This window comes from Filicampus tigris, chromosome 6, assembly GCF_054856515.1.
Source record: "Filicampus tigris isolate MCC_2025a chromosome 6, RoL_Ftig_1.0, whole genome shotgun sequence".
NCBI lineage: Eukaryota > Metazoa > Chordata > Actinopteri > Syngnathiformes > Syngnathidae > Filicampus > Filicampus tigris.
Window position 1 is genome coordinate 16,805,602 of NC_141222.1, and position 18,166 is coordinate 16,823,767.

Here is an 18,166-nt window from a genome sequence, read left to right on the forward strand (position 1 = left end):
GAGAATTCCATGTGTGTGTGTGTGTTATTATTATTGCTATTATCATTTTTCCTCAACTCAAGTGTATTTATAAAGCACTAAACATAATTTTCAATGGCAAAAAAATACTGAAATATTCAATATACGTTTCCCACAACAACAAAAAAAACGGTGGGAAAATGGGGCACTCCCACCACAAAAAAAGAAAGAAAACCCCGAAATGTTAAACAATAGTGAAAAAAAATCTACAACTTGCAATGGCTAAAAATGAGTGGATTAACACTTATTCCACAAACGCAATATTTATCAGAATGTCCTGTTTCAACTAATGGGCTTGCATGGAACATATTCCTGAAAAAAAATGTTTGCGTTGACCTCCGCTTTAACCAATACAAACTGGGGCTAATTTTATTTGTGCCACACATTTTTATACAATGGAATGTGCTATATTGATATATGTGCAAGTTGGTATGATGTTTTTTGTAACACAGCCACATGTGAATTGTATGATCTCCGGTTTTGGACAGGTGTGATACTTGTTTGGCCACTGTGCCTGTCTGCTCACCGCGCTCAAGAGATGCTCAGAATTTGTGTAGCAACGTTCGTCACCACTAACATCATTTTGAATGCACATTGTAATTCAGGCATGTTGCCGGACATTCTGTGACCTGCACTCAACTTTCTGCGCTTAGACGGTGCAAGGCGAAGAAGCGTTCAATAGAATCTTTTCATCTGTGACGCACACCTCTGAACTCCATCGTCGCCCGTCCCGCCAACGTCGGCTGCTGGTAGATAAATATTAGCTTCCCTGGCACGGGAGCCCGCAGGCCCCTTGATGAAAGCCATTTGTCACTACGGCCGGATGACCTGTCTGCTCTGACCAGCGCGGACCGAGCAGTCGAGTGTGAAGGGGATGTCTCGGCGCGGCCAGCAAATCATGATTTAATGCCTTTAATTTACACTGTCTGTGGGCCTTATCAAAAGGTTAGCCCGGGCAGCGGCAGCGAGACGCGGCTGTGGCGGGGCGCGTTGGTAAACTTGGCTATGAATTTTGGGAGAGGTTTGGAAATGGCACACGGTTCTAATCGCTGATGTAAGTTCGCTATTATTGCTTAGTGTTGCTTTTTCCACCCCCCCACCAAACCAAAGTCATTTGTCATTACATCCTGAGAGAAATGGTTTAATGTTAAAGTGGTGTTACGTGAGAAAATTGTGCCTGAAATCATGATATAAATGTCCACATGAAGATAAAATATGAATTGTGGCATTTTGGTTTGTACACGTAAATGTTTGAAGGTTAATATTTACATTTTAATACAAACAAAACATCTTTTTTTTAAAGGGGAAAATACATTCTATTGTTTTTGTTCGTTTTGCAACATGTGTCCCACTAGTCAAAACAGTAGTCGGATTAATATTTTATTGGTGGAGTGCTGTCATCGCCACCAACATCGATGTATCCGCAAGACCACAAGACTGCTCTGCCGCGCTGATGATCCCTCTCAAGGTATAGCCGACTGAATCGAAATATGGTGACCCGTTGCTGTGTTACGTGGTGAAGCAACATCTCCGAAAAACGCAAAGGGAAAAAAAGTTGACAACGTCGGAAGACAGGGAAGCCTCTTTTCAGAGGTCACAAAGCAATGTCGGATGGTGTGATTGTCAGCTGTTAAGATGAAAAGAAAAACCTTCGACAGTGCTTCGTCAACAGCAAAACGGGGTGAAAAATTGTGGGGAAAAACGATATGGGGAAAAAAAAAAAATCATGAATATGAGAAATAATATGCCAAACTGCGAATATGCAGGGATTGACTATTTGAAGTTGGAATATCACTCACCATTAGATGGCAGACACATTTTAGTTGCGCTTATACTGCCCCATATTACAACGTGAGTAGGCCTAATATTTTTGGACGGATTGGGAATGATATGCAGGACAGAAATTGTACCTCAATAATGATTGATTTTTGTCAAATAATGTACAAAACGACTTATTGCATTTAATGTTGGTTTCTTTTTCAACAGTTTTGTGCCATTCTTTAATGGTAATTTTTACACAAGAGAGCCCTTTGAGCTGGAAAAAAAAAGTACAATATACGGTTATCTTGTTGTTTGCTTCAAACCCATTGTTGTTGATTCAGGATAGCGGATCTTTTATACATGCGTTGAAAATTAAAATATATTAAGAGCATGTATTTTGCATGCACGTATTTTCTACATTTTTAAAATAGCAATTTTGACATACATCTAGCTACGAAGAGTGTGGTCCAATGTGGCCCCTTAGCAGCACTGACGAAAAATTGTGGTTCTCTCAATCATTTAAGTTGCCCATCCCTGAAGTACGCTTTTTCGTATGTAATAAATACGTTTTGTTTTTAAGAGCCATTTACTTCTTGTCAGTTGTGTCTGTCAGGATCAGTTAAAGTTGAAAAGGTAAAAAAAATTCACCTTATTATCAAAAGAATAAACAAGAATATAACAATATTGCAAAAACAGTGCACACGAGTTATTGCTTGCAAGTCAGCATAAATCTCAATCTGTAAACAATATTGCAGGAATAGTGCAAAAGTACCAAAACATTTATAATGTACTGTATGTGTACTTTTGCAAGGTGACATCTGTAGCTTTGGGTCTAGTTTGTCTTTGTAAAATCCCATCACTGTCTTGCATTTTAACTTGTTTTTGACCTGCAAAATAATGCGAAAAATACACAGCCTTTATATTAGCCTACAGTACGCCTTGGATTACATTCAGTTTAGCCTGCAGAAAAGTGGATGATGACGTTGTGATGACGCGGTGCCCGAGCACAATTAAGCAGATTAATCCACACATTTTCATCCACTGCAAGGGGCTGCCATTTTGACACAGCAGAGGGCGACTTTGCTGTTGACGGAAATACACGTCAAAGTGCCCTCCGGCTCGCATTGCGACTGATATCAGAGATCATTTGTACCTTTGTCAGTTTTAATATGTTGGTTATGCGCTTTGTTCTCAGGGCAATGAATCGATTGCAACTGGACCGCTTTAGTTTTCCTAGAATGGTCCTCAAGACAACCAGAACAGCCCAGTTGCGACAGACCTGACCTGGATGAATGCGAATATTCACAGGCATGCAATGCGCTTTACCGCCACCTGCGGCGTTGGCGTGGAACAACATCGACTGCAACTTCCCTGAGCAGCGTTGCTGTGTTTTCCTACGGCGTCAGGAATGCAATGGAGCTGATCAAAAGCAGCCTCGGTAGCAGAACAAATTAAAAACGTTGGCCGTCGTGAACGATTTATGGCTTCCGTCATCATCACTTGAAGTCATGTCGTTGGAGGACATTTGTGTTTTGCTTTACTGTAAATGTCCTCCTACACAGGCACATGTCTTTGGGCAATGCGGGAGGAAGATTGGATGTGCCAGTGTAAATCTACAACCTTAAAACTGTCTGTGCCGCATGAAGATTAAGAAGCTAAGAAGCGGTTCCAATGCACTTCTGGATCAGGCAGAATTTGAAAGAAATAAAATTGTGGAATTTGACTCCAAATACCGTATCATGGTTAACATCAGTACCTGAATTATATTAAGATAAAGTTGTATCTGTCGTTGCCAAGGCAAATCTCGGAATACAAAGAATTGGCCAGATTAATAGCAATTTTGACAACCTGGTTTTAATCTGCTAACAACACCGTTATTGTCAACCATCTGCTTCTGTGTTTTTAAGTTTTTCTGCACTTGCTTTATCAAAACAAAGTACAGTAATGTCAAACACATTAATAAAAATCCTAGTGGGTGTTGACAACATTTTAATCGGTTCATCTGGTGGGGTAGTGCCCTTAACTCAAATGTCAGTGCTGACATTATTGGTCTGAGTTCGCGTCCTGACAGAACATTTATTTCTCGCTAAACATTTTAAAGTTTAAAGTCAGGGAAAACACTTCTTAAGAGCAGTTTAGTCGCCCGATACAGATACAGACCCCCCGAGGACATGACAAAGGTCCCATTCAACTACTTGTAAGTCAATATTTCATCAAATGAGTTATGACAATTTTTTTTATTAAGGTTGAATTCTTGCCCAGTGCTGCTTTAAATTCCATTCTTTTATTGGAGAGCAAAACAATATCAAATCATCTGCGGGGCACGATTTTAGAAATATGGTAAATCCGGGCCTCTGCCCAACGTTCTCCACAAATCATCCATGGTGCCAAACCAGACTCCAGAATTTCCATTCAGCCAGCCAGGAAAGTTTGAACCGTACTAAACTAAACCATTGACACAGACAGGAAAACCAATGAAATGAGACAAAATGAACCTTATACATATTTAGCTGCAGTGACAATATCACATGTGCATGCTGAATCTTCAGCCACAAGCCTTTTTGTTTAGTTTAGCATAAAGTAGCACAGACTCTGCATCACCTGCAGTGTCCAGCACCTTTCCAAAGCTGCAAGCCAGCTTTCTATTTGTTGTTGTTATTGTTTCTTTCAGTATCAAGAGCAAAACAGCAAGTTGCAGCTCCTGGAGTGTCTGTTGGTTGCCAGGAAACCTTGCAAATCAATACGACACCAGGGGACCACAAGGTGTATACGTTTTCCTTCAAGATTATGTATGAGACGGTAAATTTAGTAGATTAGTTTTGCGCTGCTTTCATTTCATCAGAGGTACTGTTTAAAGTTAGAATATCTTCAAGCAGATGATAAATAATTCATTATTACAGTTTAGGGTGGTTCAAAATCTGCGAAGTCATTAATAACATACTGTACAGTCAGAATTTACGATTGGTTGGAGACCAGTCCAGTCATCAATCACAATTCATAATTTTTAATTTTGAAAAAAAGTTCACAGTGCCCGTTGTATATAAGAAGGATTTTATGTTTAAAATGTTAAAAGGTTTTTCAAATAATTCATTGTTTTCAAGCTATTACAAGCGTTTTTTTGTATTTTCATTTCTACTTTTATATTGCCTTAATCCTCTTTTTTGAAGCTCAGACTTTTTTTTTTCAAAATCACGTCATTAACTAATTACTAATCACTTCCTTAAGTGTTCATCTCGAAGTTGGCACCACTAATGCAGTCTCGTTTTAACAAATGTAAAAAAAGAACTTTTTTTTTTCAATTTCCTTATTTTCTAAATATTAAATCGTACTACTGTAAAAAAATATATTTCAATCTTGTTTGAAGCGACTGGGGCCAAATGAAGTGTACTGCTTGGCTGCTACCAGCAGGGATGCTGCGGATTTAATCTCAACAAGTTTGCTGTCTAAAGACCACCAAAATATATTTATGAATTACTTTTACTATCTTTCTCAAATAATTTTTCTTTAAATGTTTAGCTTCCCCAAAAAAATCTAGAAGGCTACTGTGAATTCTTTCAAGTCAACTCACGCTTTGAAAACTGCTCCTTTAGTCATTCACTGCCAGATATTTTCAGACCCTCTTTTACGCTTACACTTGAAAAAAATTGAAAAAAATATAAACAAATTCCTGGGACTGAATGGCTGGACTGAAAAGACAAGTAAATTCGTCATTGGCAGTGAATGAGTGAAGTGAGTTGTTTCTATTGCTGTATTGCTTCTACTGTTGTGGCATTACATGGAGGAATGAATGTCAGAAATACAACGAAATACCACACAACCTTGCACCTTTATCAATAAAAAACAAGCAAATGTCCTCTACTCTGGTATAATCATTAAACAAAGTGTACTAGGAAACTAAACACTTGTTTTTATTGAAACAAATCTTTAGTAGTAGCAGCTCTATCTCACTAATTAAGACACATATACTGTTTTACTTGTTCTCCTACAATGGCCATATTGTGCCATTTGCTTGCCGGTGTTATTTTTTTTCTTACTTAGTTTCAAATTCAAACCCCCACGACATGCCAAACGTGAAGATAATGAGTAGCGTAAAGAAAGAAAAAGTTGTTTTGCAAGAGCAGCTTCCTCCTCCTCCAGCAGCCTTGTGGGTTACAGCAAAACTGGTGCAGCTGTATATTGCCGTGTCTCCTGATGACACAGGACCCATTGATACCCTTTTAAATTGCATTTTAGATATCAAGTCATGGATGGCAGATAATTTCCTACAGCTCAATGAGGACAAGACTGAGGTCTTAGTTATCGGTCCCGAAGGTCAGAGAGAGAAGCTTTTACCAAAACTACACATTATTAATCCCTCACACTGTGTGAAGAACCTTGGCGTCATTTTTGACTCTGAGCTCAGTTTTATTCCTCATATTAAAAATGTAACCAAGATTGGTTTTTATCACCTTAAGAATATCGCCAGAGTCCGCCCGTTTCTCTCTCAGGCTAACACGGAAGTGCTGATGCATGCCTTTATTTCCTGTCGTTTAGATTACTGTAATGCCCTGCTCTCTGGCCTCCCGAAAAAGAGCATTTCACCACTGCAACTACTGCAGAATTCAGCCGCTCGGGTGCTGACGAGAACCAGAGGGCGGGAGCACATTACGCCAGTTTTGAAATTGCTGCATTGGCTCCCTGTGTGTTTCAGGATCGATTTTAAAGTACTTTTATTAGTTTATAAATGTGTTAATGGTCTTGGGCCATCTTATTTATCTGATTTGCTTTTATCATACCAGCCCTCGCGGATCCTGAGGTCCTCTGGCGCCGGCCTTTTATTTATTCCAAGGGTGAGGACCAAAATGCATGGCGAGGCTGCATTCAGCCATTTTGGTCCTCACCTTTGGAATAGCCTGCCAGAGGATGTCAGGTCTGCAGAGACTGTTGATATTTTTAAGAGGAAGCTCAAGACACACCTTTTTAGTTTGGCTTTCAACAACTTTTAAATAATTTATCTTTTCTTTTGATTGAAGATAATTCTATGTTTTGCTTTGAATGTTTTAAAGCACTTTGAGTTGCATTTTTATGTATGAAAAGTGCTATATAAATAAAATGTGATTGATTGATTGATTGATAAATGAGGGGTGGGGGTGCGAGAGGGGTGTCATGCTGATGGCCATCGATCCAAACAGAAGGTACTGTCTGGCGCTCCGGGCCATTCACGCACACACACACACACACACACACACACACACCCACGCACACACACACACACACACACTGATACACACACTTCTGGCGTTCAGAGCGCACTGCCATCGACAACTTTGCCAGTTTGCAATTTATATCAATGTGTTGTTGTAGGCCGCGCGCACGTGTGTTCTTCAGCATTTGGTTGACGACCCATTGCAAGATTTTTCCAGGCCTTTTGAGTAGAAAACAAAAAGCACGAAAAAGAAGTAGACAAAATGGCCTAAAAGAGCTTTGAATTGCAGAAAACGTGTGGTTACAGAAACACAAGTATGATATAATACTTGTATATTAACTTACAAGTTTCCCAACGTCAAAAAAACAGCAGAGCAAGCGAGATTAAGCTAGCATTGGCATTGTAAACAAGCCAACATTAGCCACGGCTGCTACGTTTGTAGCGTGACTTATTTGTAATGGAGTGTACAGTAGCTGCAACGCTAAATGTTTGAAGTGTTACTTGTTGGAATGCAAAATCAATTAAAAATCTAAATGGGGTGATAAACTTACCGGTCACACAGAAGATATTACTGATCCGTTTCAATTCTGAATTCTCTCAACTGTCTTATGTCCAGTTGTTGACTAATACCATAGTTTTAGCAAAGCTGCTAAAGCCCAAGATAACAGGTCAGTGCATCACGAGACATAACGGACAAATACAGATGAGCTATGATGTTGCCCGAGGGCAGTTTTTGACGTCAGTTTTAAGTCTAAAATGGCAACCCCCTGAGATCGATAAATTGCATATATATATATATATATATATATATATATATATATATATATATATAAATTGCATATATATATATATATATATATATATATATATATAAATTGCATATATATATATATATATATATATATATATATATATATATCGTTGAAATTCCAGATGGCAACCACGCCCCTGACTGTTCTATATCACATGCTAAAGGTCCAGGACCGATTAATTGTTGCTTTAATGAATAATTAATATTTAACATTCCCTTGGTTACTGACATATTATGTTAGAAGATGACAGACAGCTAAAAGAGTCCATGTTTTCAGTCCCAACTGTCATCCCACCCATCTTCCCATCTTCCTCCCCTGCGCTCACCATTCTGACAAAAAAAACTCCCCAAAGTGTTTTTGACCTGCTAAAAGTTTTCTTTAACCCTTCCTCATTGGTGTAAAAAAAAAAAAAAAAAACGCAACCGACTGCGGCGGAGAAAATGGTCATAGGCAGACAAATTGACACCTTTTTGCCGAAGCGTCGCGAGTCCTCGCAATTTCACACACTTTTCCCTCGAAGGAAGGCGGCCAACCTCGCCACTTTCCAGATGGATGCTCGGCATCGGAATAAGTCACTAAGCGAAAAAAAAAAAAAAAAGAAAAAGTTGCATGGGAATGTCTGCGTGTCGTTTGCAAAGCGAGCAATTTTGCTTCTCACCTGCGCTGGAGTTGCGCTTACGTTTCACCGACTTGACACTCTACGATTAATGCTGGCGCTTCGAGTTATACTGAGTCGCCAGTAGCTAGGACGCTGATTTGATATTTTTAACAGATTTTTTTAAATTATTTTTTTTAAAAATTAAGTTTGTGCCTTAATGAAAACCCCCTGATATTATTCGCAGAATACACACACACACCCACACCCACACGCACACAAAATCATAGCACAATTAACCTCTATTTGTTTGGTTGAACTCGCTTGCATTGGGGGAGGTTCTGTTCTCTCTCACGCAAATGGAATGGAATGGAAAAAAGAAATTAGTTACAAATCTGCCGAATTGCACTCCTCCGATTACAGACTATAAATAAATCACAACATTGGCTCATTTAAATTTAAAAAAGAAAAGAAAGTCTTATACATTCCATGTTTAAAAAATCTATATATTAAGAGTCAACCCCTGGTGGAAGTTGACTCTGCTGGTTGCTATTCTAGGTTTTGATTTGATTTAATGTGAATTTATGTAATTAGCTTTTGTTGAGCGGACACTGAAGGTCAATCCTCACCACCTACTGCCTCATTCTCGTCAGTGCGCACACTGCTGATGCTGGAAGAGGTTTGATCAACAAGCACGCCCGCGACCCTTGTGAGGATAAGCGGTTTGGATAATGGATGGATGAAGAATATATATGGTGACACAGAAAAACGGGAACTTCTTAACAATCCAATAAAACCAAGAGTGATTGAAGAAAAATACTGTCCATTCATCCATCCACTATCTATACCGCTTCTCCTCACAAGGGTCGCGGGCGTGCTGGAGCCTATCTCAGCTGTAGAAAAATATTGTATTCATAGTAATTGAAACCTTAAAACATGCCTTTTAAGAAACATTTAAATGGCATTTAAGAATTAATGTTTTTTTATTTTTTTAATTACGTCCTGTAGATGGAAAAAATTCCCTTTTTTTTTCTGGTGGTGGGGCGGTAACCCAAACACATTTGTTTCAAGAATGTGTTCCCAGCAGGCCCACTAGTTGAAACAAGGCATTCTGCTTGATATTGCGTTTGTGGAATATTGAGTTAAGCAGCAAAATTCACCCCTTTTTAGCCATCTCGGGCGGTGGCCATTTTGTTACTTCTATTGACTGAAAATGACAACACAATTGCTCAGGGCTCAGGTAACGACCAATCCCGGTTGACCTGTTTTCTGAAGCTGTCCTTCATGCATATGGCAAGCGCATTTCACTCTTTAAAGCGGAAGTCAACCCCAACGTTTTTTTCAAGATTATGTCCTATGCAGGCCCACTAGTTCAAACAAGGCATTCTGATTCCTTCATGTCATTTTCAGTTGACAGAAGTGACAAAATGGCCGCCTGAAGAGATGGCTAAAACGGGTGGATTAACTCTTATTCTCCAAACGCAATATTTAACAGAAGGCCTTGTTTCAACTAGTGATCTTGCATCGAACATATTCTTGAAAAAAAATATGTTTGGGTTGACTTCCGCTTTAAGATAGTGTTCGTAATGCCCCTATTGTCGGCCCCCGCCCCGTTCCGAACCGCAGTTACCCCCCCCCTCCAAAAAACGTGCATGGTGCCCCGCGGGAGAGATGCAAACGGAAGAGGTTTATTTAAAGACAATTAGCTGGCTAACTTACTATTCAAACCCACTGTGGACACGCCTCAAACGCGCCACTCACTCACTTACTTACCCAGCTGCATGTACTAACTTCCATTGCGAGCCCTGGGGTTGGTTTTGTCGTATTGTATAATTATTTGGGTCCAACAGACGACAAGTCTGCAAGCATCATTTGAATCAGGTGTGTAACAGCAGGGAGAGATTGAAAACCTGCAGAGGACAGGTGCCCTCGAGGACCGGTGCCCTCGAGGACCGGAGTTGGTGACCCCTGGTATGGAGTTTGCCATCCGCTGCATCATTCATGTTGACGATTACAGAAACAGAACAAATGTTTTTTTTTTTCTTTGGGTTTAACTGTAAACTGTAACTGTAAATGTAGTGAGTGCTATTGTAGTTAATAATTCATTCTGTTTATTTTTTTGTGGGTTGCTAGGTGGTTTTGTGCTCACTGCCTCCTACCAAAGTTTTGTGGAGGAACAGATGCTCTTTTGTTGGAAAACTCACTTGCAGATGCAAAAAACGCATGTGCTCACTTTTTGCTTCCTACTAAACTTTAAATTTAGTCGCACCAAAAGTGATTATAGTATAAAAAATGAAATATGGAATTGATCTCTTCCACAAGCTTGTTTGCAACACCCTGCACACACGACACACACAACACAAGTTGCGGCGTCCTCCTCAAAATAGGAAGTGTGCGCTACAACATGACAGCACTGGCGGGCCGCTCTCGCTGGCCTAGATTCTCTGAAATCCGCTCTGGAAGTGCTCTCGTCCTCAGCTGCCACCACGGGCGAGCGAGCGAGGCCATCTGGCTGTGGCGCGCATCAAATCCCAATCTGTGTTAATTTGACTGATATGAGGGCCATTGTTTGTTTTAGACGGATTAATAAATACTCTAGTGGTTAAATCAGCGGGTTTAAAGTTTGAAAGTTTTTGTGGTGTGTGTCGCAGTATGCCAGGTGCGCTGCGGGTCATTGCTGAAAATTAGATGCGACTAAGCCGGTGAAATAAAGCTTTTATGTAACAACAAGACAATGAGACTTTGCCTTTGAGGGCATTTGTCGATCCACTAAGCATGGAGCTTGTTCAAAAAACACAATATTCAGCACTAAAAAATGATCCAGGACGCTGGACCGGGCACTCTTTCTGGCAAGAAATGGGAGAAATTGCATAGAGCAGACACTCGTGGAATGCAGTAGACATGGTCTTGGTCTGCCATCACATCTAATGGATATCCAGTAGTAATAGTTTTATCCGCTTTTGTTCTCACGTTTAATTTATCTTCCAATAGCAATGTACATGACGACGGAAGGTAGTCTAGATCAGTGTTTTTCAAACTTTTTTTAGTCAAGGCACATTTCTTTCATTGAAAAAAATCCCGTGGCACACCACCAGCTGAAATTGTGAAAAAAATAGCTTATTTTAACAATATCAGTGTATTGTTTATGTAAACATTTTTTAACATTGAAGAATGATTAAGATGAGAAATTATATCATAACATCTTGAATAGGAATTAAATAAACACAAAGAAAAAAGTATTTTATAATGTTTCATATTGAGGGTATACTCTGGACGGGTTGCCTGCCAATCGCAGGGTACAATTTCAACTACCCCATAATTGGTCCCCCCAAAGTAGAATAAAGCTATCAATTCCATTTTTATTTCAAAAAAGCGCTCCAAAACAACCCGTTACATTTCCTAACATTTTTTTAGTATTCTTAAATTACTGCCTGATAAACGCACAGCTTTTCTTTTCAAATATCTTATAATTTTTTCCTTCCATTATCAACCTACTTAATAACAACATAGTCTACACAATTTAGTAGAAAACTTTACAAGTCATTCTAGATTCATTCATTCAGTCACTCTAAATTCATCAATTCTATCATTTTGGCTAGCCGGCTAGCAGGTGCAGCGATATTTTGCCCTCCCTTGTCAGTTGTTGCCATGCATAATTCATAAGCATCGGGCACAATGGTAACTGCCCTATAGCTAATTATAATTTTTAAAAAGTTAGCTCAATTTAGCCTCCAGAAATTTGGTAGGCATGTCTATCATGAGAAGACCCACAAAAAAGTCTCAAGAAACCAAGCCCAAAATGACACAGGAAGTCTGCCATTTTAGTTTGAAGGGGCCAATTTTAGTGTAAATTTCACTGGGTCACACAAAGATAGCTCTACCAATGTTTTAAAAATTCAGCCCCCAAAAGTCACTCTCACTTTGCAACATGAAATTTGGTAAGCATGTGTATCAGCAGTAGCCACACAAGAAGTCCTAAGAAACCAAGCTAAAAAATACAGTGGAAGTCTGCCATTTTGCTTTTAATTGGACATTTTAGCATAATTTTCAAGGGGTCCTACAAAGATAGCACTACAAAATGTTTTAAAAATTCAGCCCCTGAAGCCACTCTTACTTAGCAACATGAGATTTGGTAGGGATGTCTATCATAAGTAGACCTACAAAAAAGTCTCAAGAACCCAAGCCCGAAAAGACACAGGAAGTTTGTCATTTTAGTTTGAAGTGGCCATTTTTGGGTCATGTTGGCTCTTTCCAGGCATCCATCAAAGATACACTTGTCCTGGAGATTTTGTCCGATTGCTACCAAATTTGAACCACTTGATGGGTGATGCTGGGTTACAAAACGTTTCGTTTTTCCTCAATGTGTTGGCATAGATTGTCAGCAAACTTTGATGATTTGCCATACGGCACAAAACTCAAATAAACCGACTCCACACGATCAGATCTTGATCAAACGTCTTGGGAGCAGAAAGTCCAAACTCTGTCTTGGTTTTCGTGAACCATATCTTTACTTCTTTGTCTCTTCATACGCTTGGTGCCTCTCTCTCTCACACACATGCACATGCACACACACTGACACATGGTGTGTTATGCAATAGGTGATGCCTAATTACCACTGACATCGCAGAGCCTGTTCACTTGCGAAATTAATCATGACACAGGCGTCACATTTCAGTTTTTTTTCCCCCTGGGTGTTCAGCAGCCGACGAAACTAAGAAGTGCGCAAGAATACCCATTTGTCAGCTTATTATCAGGCACAAGGTGGCGCACAGGAGTAAGTAAAAAAAAAAACAACAAAAAAAAAACATTGCTTGATAATTAGCAGGACGTTGTTTGTTATCTGTTTGGACTCCGGGGAGCCGGATAGGAAATAATGAACTATTTCATGCGTAACGAGGCTTTACGTCTAGAGTGTCTTGTGGGTCTTATGGTCTATTTATACACCCGACGCAGTACTGGAAATCGCTCGCAGTCCATCCAGCTGCACGAGTAATGTTAGTTCACAATTACGAATAGATGAGGTGAGACCGTGGCGACAATGTGCAGCCAAGTGTGGCATAATTAATGTGACAAATGTAACTTGGTCAGGAAGGACGACCGTAATGTAATTGCTGACTATATTGCCTTTTTCTGGGGAAGGGGTTTAACATTCAAAAACAAACCTCGAAAACAGCGAACAATTACGTATTATAGGTGTCTTGGATGTGACACCCCCCAAAACTTACATGATGGCACGCCCTATAGAGTCATAAAGTTGTTGCAGTTTTGACATTCAAAAATTCTCTTATTTGCATAATTAAAAAAAAATCTATCCTCTTTTATTTGCTGAAAAGCTAACCTATTTGCCGTTTTGCACCATCTAGTTGCATCTAGAGCCACTTTTCCATTACAGGTTCCAGAATGGCCTGGCACTGCACAGCAACCCAGTCTGGCATCCATTACCGGTACTTTTTCCACAACAACAGGTGGCAATCAAATGGGGCAGGATCGGATCGGGATCACCTGAACTGCGCAAGCATCCATTGCACACTCGCAGCGTGCCGGGTTCAGGCATAAGGTTTCACGAGTGGCGTGTCTTGGTCACTGGTTTTGCGGTGATTCAAAATACGAATCACAATTGCATGATGAGGCGGGGGCCACGACCGTCTGGCCAAAGGACCGCCAAGGCTCTGGGCCCCGAACGGAGGACATCTTCATTGTGGTCAACACCACCGGGAAGGTTCGATGGGAGGAGCCTCATCCTTCTTTTGGAGACCTGACACTTGTCATTCAAGTGAATGGACCAGGTGCGAGCGGTGCTTATGGCTCACTATAATTTTTACCACACACTTCACTGTTATCCATTGGTACATCCATCCATCCATTATCTGTACCGCTTATCCTCACAAGGGTTGCGGGGCGCGCTGGAGCCTATCCCAGCTGTCTTCGGGCAGTAGGCGGGGGACACCCTGAATTGGTTGCCAGCCAATCGCAGGGCACACAGTCATGTGTGCTTGAGTTAACAAGAAATCTATGTTGGTCATGACAGGACATACGAAACGAAGAACCTACTGTATGAAACGACCTGTGAAGCACACAGGTAGTAGAGAATGTGGGGTTGGAGGTGGCTTTTTCTCTGGGGTTTCGACCATGTCCCTGGGGTTGATAGCGCCGTAGTTCATTGTAGGACAGATGTTTCGCGGAGCGGCAACCACCAATCAACCGGGGTTGGGGATGCTGATGCATATTCGCGGTTGGAAACTAATCTTCTATTGATTGCTTGTCAGTGAAAATGAAGATCAGATGGTTCAGTCCTAATTGATGGCCTGCAAAAAGGTCTTATTGCCAAGGCGTGAGTAAAGACGCATCTCATAATGGGTACAACTAAAGAGCTGTCGCAAGACCATCTCAAACTAATTGTTGCAAAACATAAAGATGGCAATGGTTACAAGCGCATATCTAAGCTTCTGAATGTTCCATTGAGCACGGCTGGGGCCACAATAGGTAAGTGGAAAACCACTCATACCACCATAGATTTGCCTCGATCAGGCGCTCCTCACTAGATTTCTGACAGAGGAGTGCAAAGAATAATCAGACGGGTTGTCCAAGAGCCAAGGATCATCTGTGGAGAGCTTCAAAAAGACCTGGAATTAGCAGGTATTGTTGTCACAAAGAAAACAGAGAGTAATGCACTGCGCTGCCATTGCCTGTATGCACACTCACCATGAAAGACACCATTACTGAAAAAAAAAACATGTCAAAACTTGTTTAAAGTTTCCTGAACAACATTTGGACAACCAATTAATGACTGGGAAAATATCGTCTGGTCTGATGAGAGCAAAATTGAGCTGTTTGGATGTCATAATGTACACGTTCGGAGGAGAAAAGGCACTGAACATCACCCTAAAAACACCATACTAACAGTGAATATATATATATATATATATATATATATATTTTGTATATATATATATATATATATATATATATATATATATATATATATTGTATATATATATATATATATATATTTTGTATATATATATATATATATATATATTTTGTATATATATATATATATATATATATATATATATATATATTGTATGAGTGTAGGCTGAGCGAGCTTGTCAGCGAACTGATACACTAAAAAACACAAGTAAAATCAAATTGCTATACAATTAAGTTAGCATTACCTTTACCTAACAGGGAACTGGAGTATGTTATTTCCTTTGTCAATTTTTCGGTCAGAAATGAACATAGCAAATTTCTATTTGACAGCATTCATGTTTTTAAATTTTCAGCACTTGAGCATCTTAACGTGTGCGACAGAAATCATGTTTACAAGCCGGAATATTAATTTCTAATCGACTTGACACAGTTACATTGAACATATTATTTAGTGATAATTCCCCGCATTTTAATGGTCTGATCCAGAGTCTGGCGGCAACCTATAAAGCCTGTGTTCCCACTGAATATGTATGTATGTCTCCGGCGGGGTAAACATGTTATTCCATTAACCAGCCTGTAGCCCCGTGTGGCGGGGTGTGTGTACAAACCCCAGGTGGCGCATGCATAGTACGGCGGAGGCGAGCCGACGCATTTCATTGAGCATTTAGATGGTGACATGCTTGTAGTGGGGCATCTTAAGGTGACTGGAATCTGTGTCAACGCACAACTTTTGACTTGTTTGATATTTTTTTTTTTTAGGGGTGTCAAAATAGGTCATTAATTGCGATCAATTAATTACAGTCAGAGTTAAAGTTTTATTTTTTTTTAATTGCGTTGTTCTCATTTCATCAAACTTTTAACTTTTTTTTGTTTCTGTATGATGATGAGATTCGTTTTGATGCATTGGGCTTGTGCTTGAGTTGTTGGGGGATGTAAAAAACAATGGTCAGTGTCACACCCTGAAGTGGACACTGATTGGCTGCGATTGTGTTTGGCATAACCTAATAGGCTCCTATTGTAGGTGAGAAGGCAAGTTGACGAGCGGAGAGAATACGTGAAGGAGGAGCATTGTAACCAGCCGCGACTAAAGCTACAGCTAATGATAGCAACGAAGACGCTAATGTAGCGAGCCATTGCAAAGGTCTTCGCCAAACTAAACTCGAGAACAGCCCGCATATGAGCAAGTCTGCGACAGATAGGCTGCGATGAATGAATAGCGATGAACTGCAGGCCGATCAACATAATTGAAGACAAGGGAATAACTGGGGTGTTGCAAACAGTGTCCAATGACCCATCATACAAACCACTATGCAGGACTGCAGTGATGACCAAAATCAGCAAGATGTATGATGGTGAAAAGGAAAGAAAACTTGATGTTTTGGTGGTGGATTCAAACAAATGTATTGCTATAAACGCACCTCACTGGACCTCTATTTGCAACCACGGTTATTTGGGGGTGACTGGACTCTTTATGGGTGTAACTTCAACTCATTTTTCACTGATCGTCGTGAAAACAGAAACCAGGGACTTGACTGATAAATGCGCCAAACAGTTCTTCAAGGTGGCAAATGACTGGGTAATTGAAATAAAGATATCCACCATAAATACAGATACATACAAAGGGGACTAGACGCAATTTTTAAGTGAGATTAAAAATAGATTAATTAGATCAATTAATTACAGTTCCTAATTAATCCCTCAAATTTTTAATCTCTTGACAGCACTTTTTTTTTTTACATTTGATACGGCAGGTTGTTTTTAATCATATCACGGTCAAATTTGAGATTAAAACAGTGTTGGTTTGGATCTAGTGGGGCAGTGCCCCATTAGATCCAGAAACACAAAACAACCCTTTTTAGGGGTTGTATTGCGGGTTATTAATTTGACCCTTTTTTGGGGGTGTTAAATGAATAATAACCCAAAAAGTTGGCCAGTCCCTTTTTGTCTCAATTTGGATTATTTTTGACCCAACTTTTTAGAGTGTGTAAGTATGCATGTGAATGTATATGCTTGATTGCCTGTACAGTGTATGCCCTGCGGTAGGCTGGTGAACAATCCAGGGTGTATCCTGCCGGTCGACCAAAGTCAGCTGGGACAGGCTCCACTTTACAACACTAAACGGTAAATGGTATAGAAATGGATGGCTGTACTTTACCATTCTGTTGAACTAATTACAATAGAAAGATGACAAATTATGCTGGCAATTAGCAATGCCGTTCCATTTAGTGCAACTGTACTTCAATGTACATTCCAAATCTTCCCCACTGCTCATCAGCCCTCGTGACATTGCAAATTCATGAGTGTCTCCTGCAGACATCTTGTGCTGAGGAGTCGACGAGGTAGGGGGATTTCGTCTGAGAGTTAACACGCTCCATTTCACCTGTGCCCCCGTCCCCCTGTGAGGCCCCCCAGCAGCTGAGCTCACCGACAAAAACTGTCTTCCTGTCAGAGAAATAACTCATTCTGAATGAAGCTTTTTTATGAGTAATGCTTTTTTTTTGGGCTTTTTTTTTTTTGAGGGGGTGCGTGATATGATACCGCAGAAGGGTATAAGCAATGACAAAAGGAGTGTGTGATGACAACTGTAGTAATGGAACTTGGTCCATGCTTCGCTGTCCGGGGTGCACAGAATAAAATGGTAAAATGTCAACGATAAGATCATTTGCATGTCATCAAAAGGTGTCATCTGTCTATGCGTCCATCTATCCATCTTGAGTACATTGACTTGCATAATGTATAACAGGGCCTTTACACATACACTTGGCTTACTTTTATCATTAAATATACACATTATTAGCATAAAGGCAGAGCCTTATATTTGCAACTCAGGATCATGGTGAAGGAAGGCGTACTACGGTTACCAGT

At 40.1% G+C, this 18,166-nt stretch overlaps 1 protein-coding gene across 3 annotated transcripts in view; it reads right to left on the reverse strand.

Annotated features, from left to right (window-relative positions):
- Nucleotides 1-18,166, reverse strand: part of dclk2a (doublecortin-like kinase 2a) — an 82,281-nt gene that overhangs the window by 34,227 nt on the left and 29,888 nt on the right. The gene's annotated exons all lie outside the window — the stretch shown is intronic.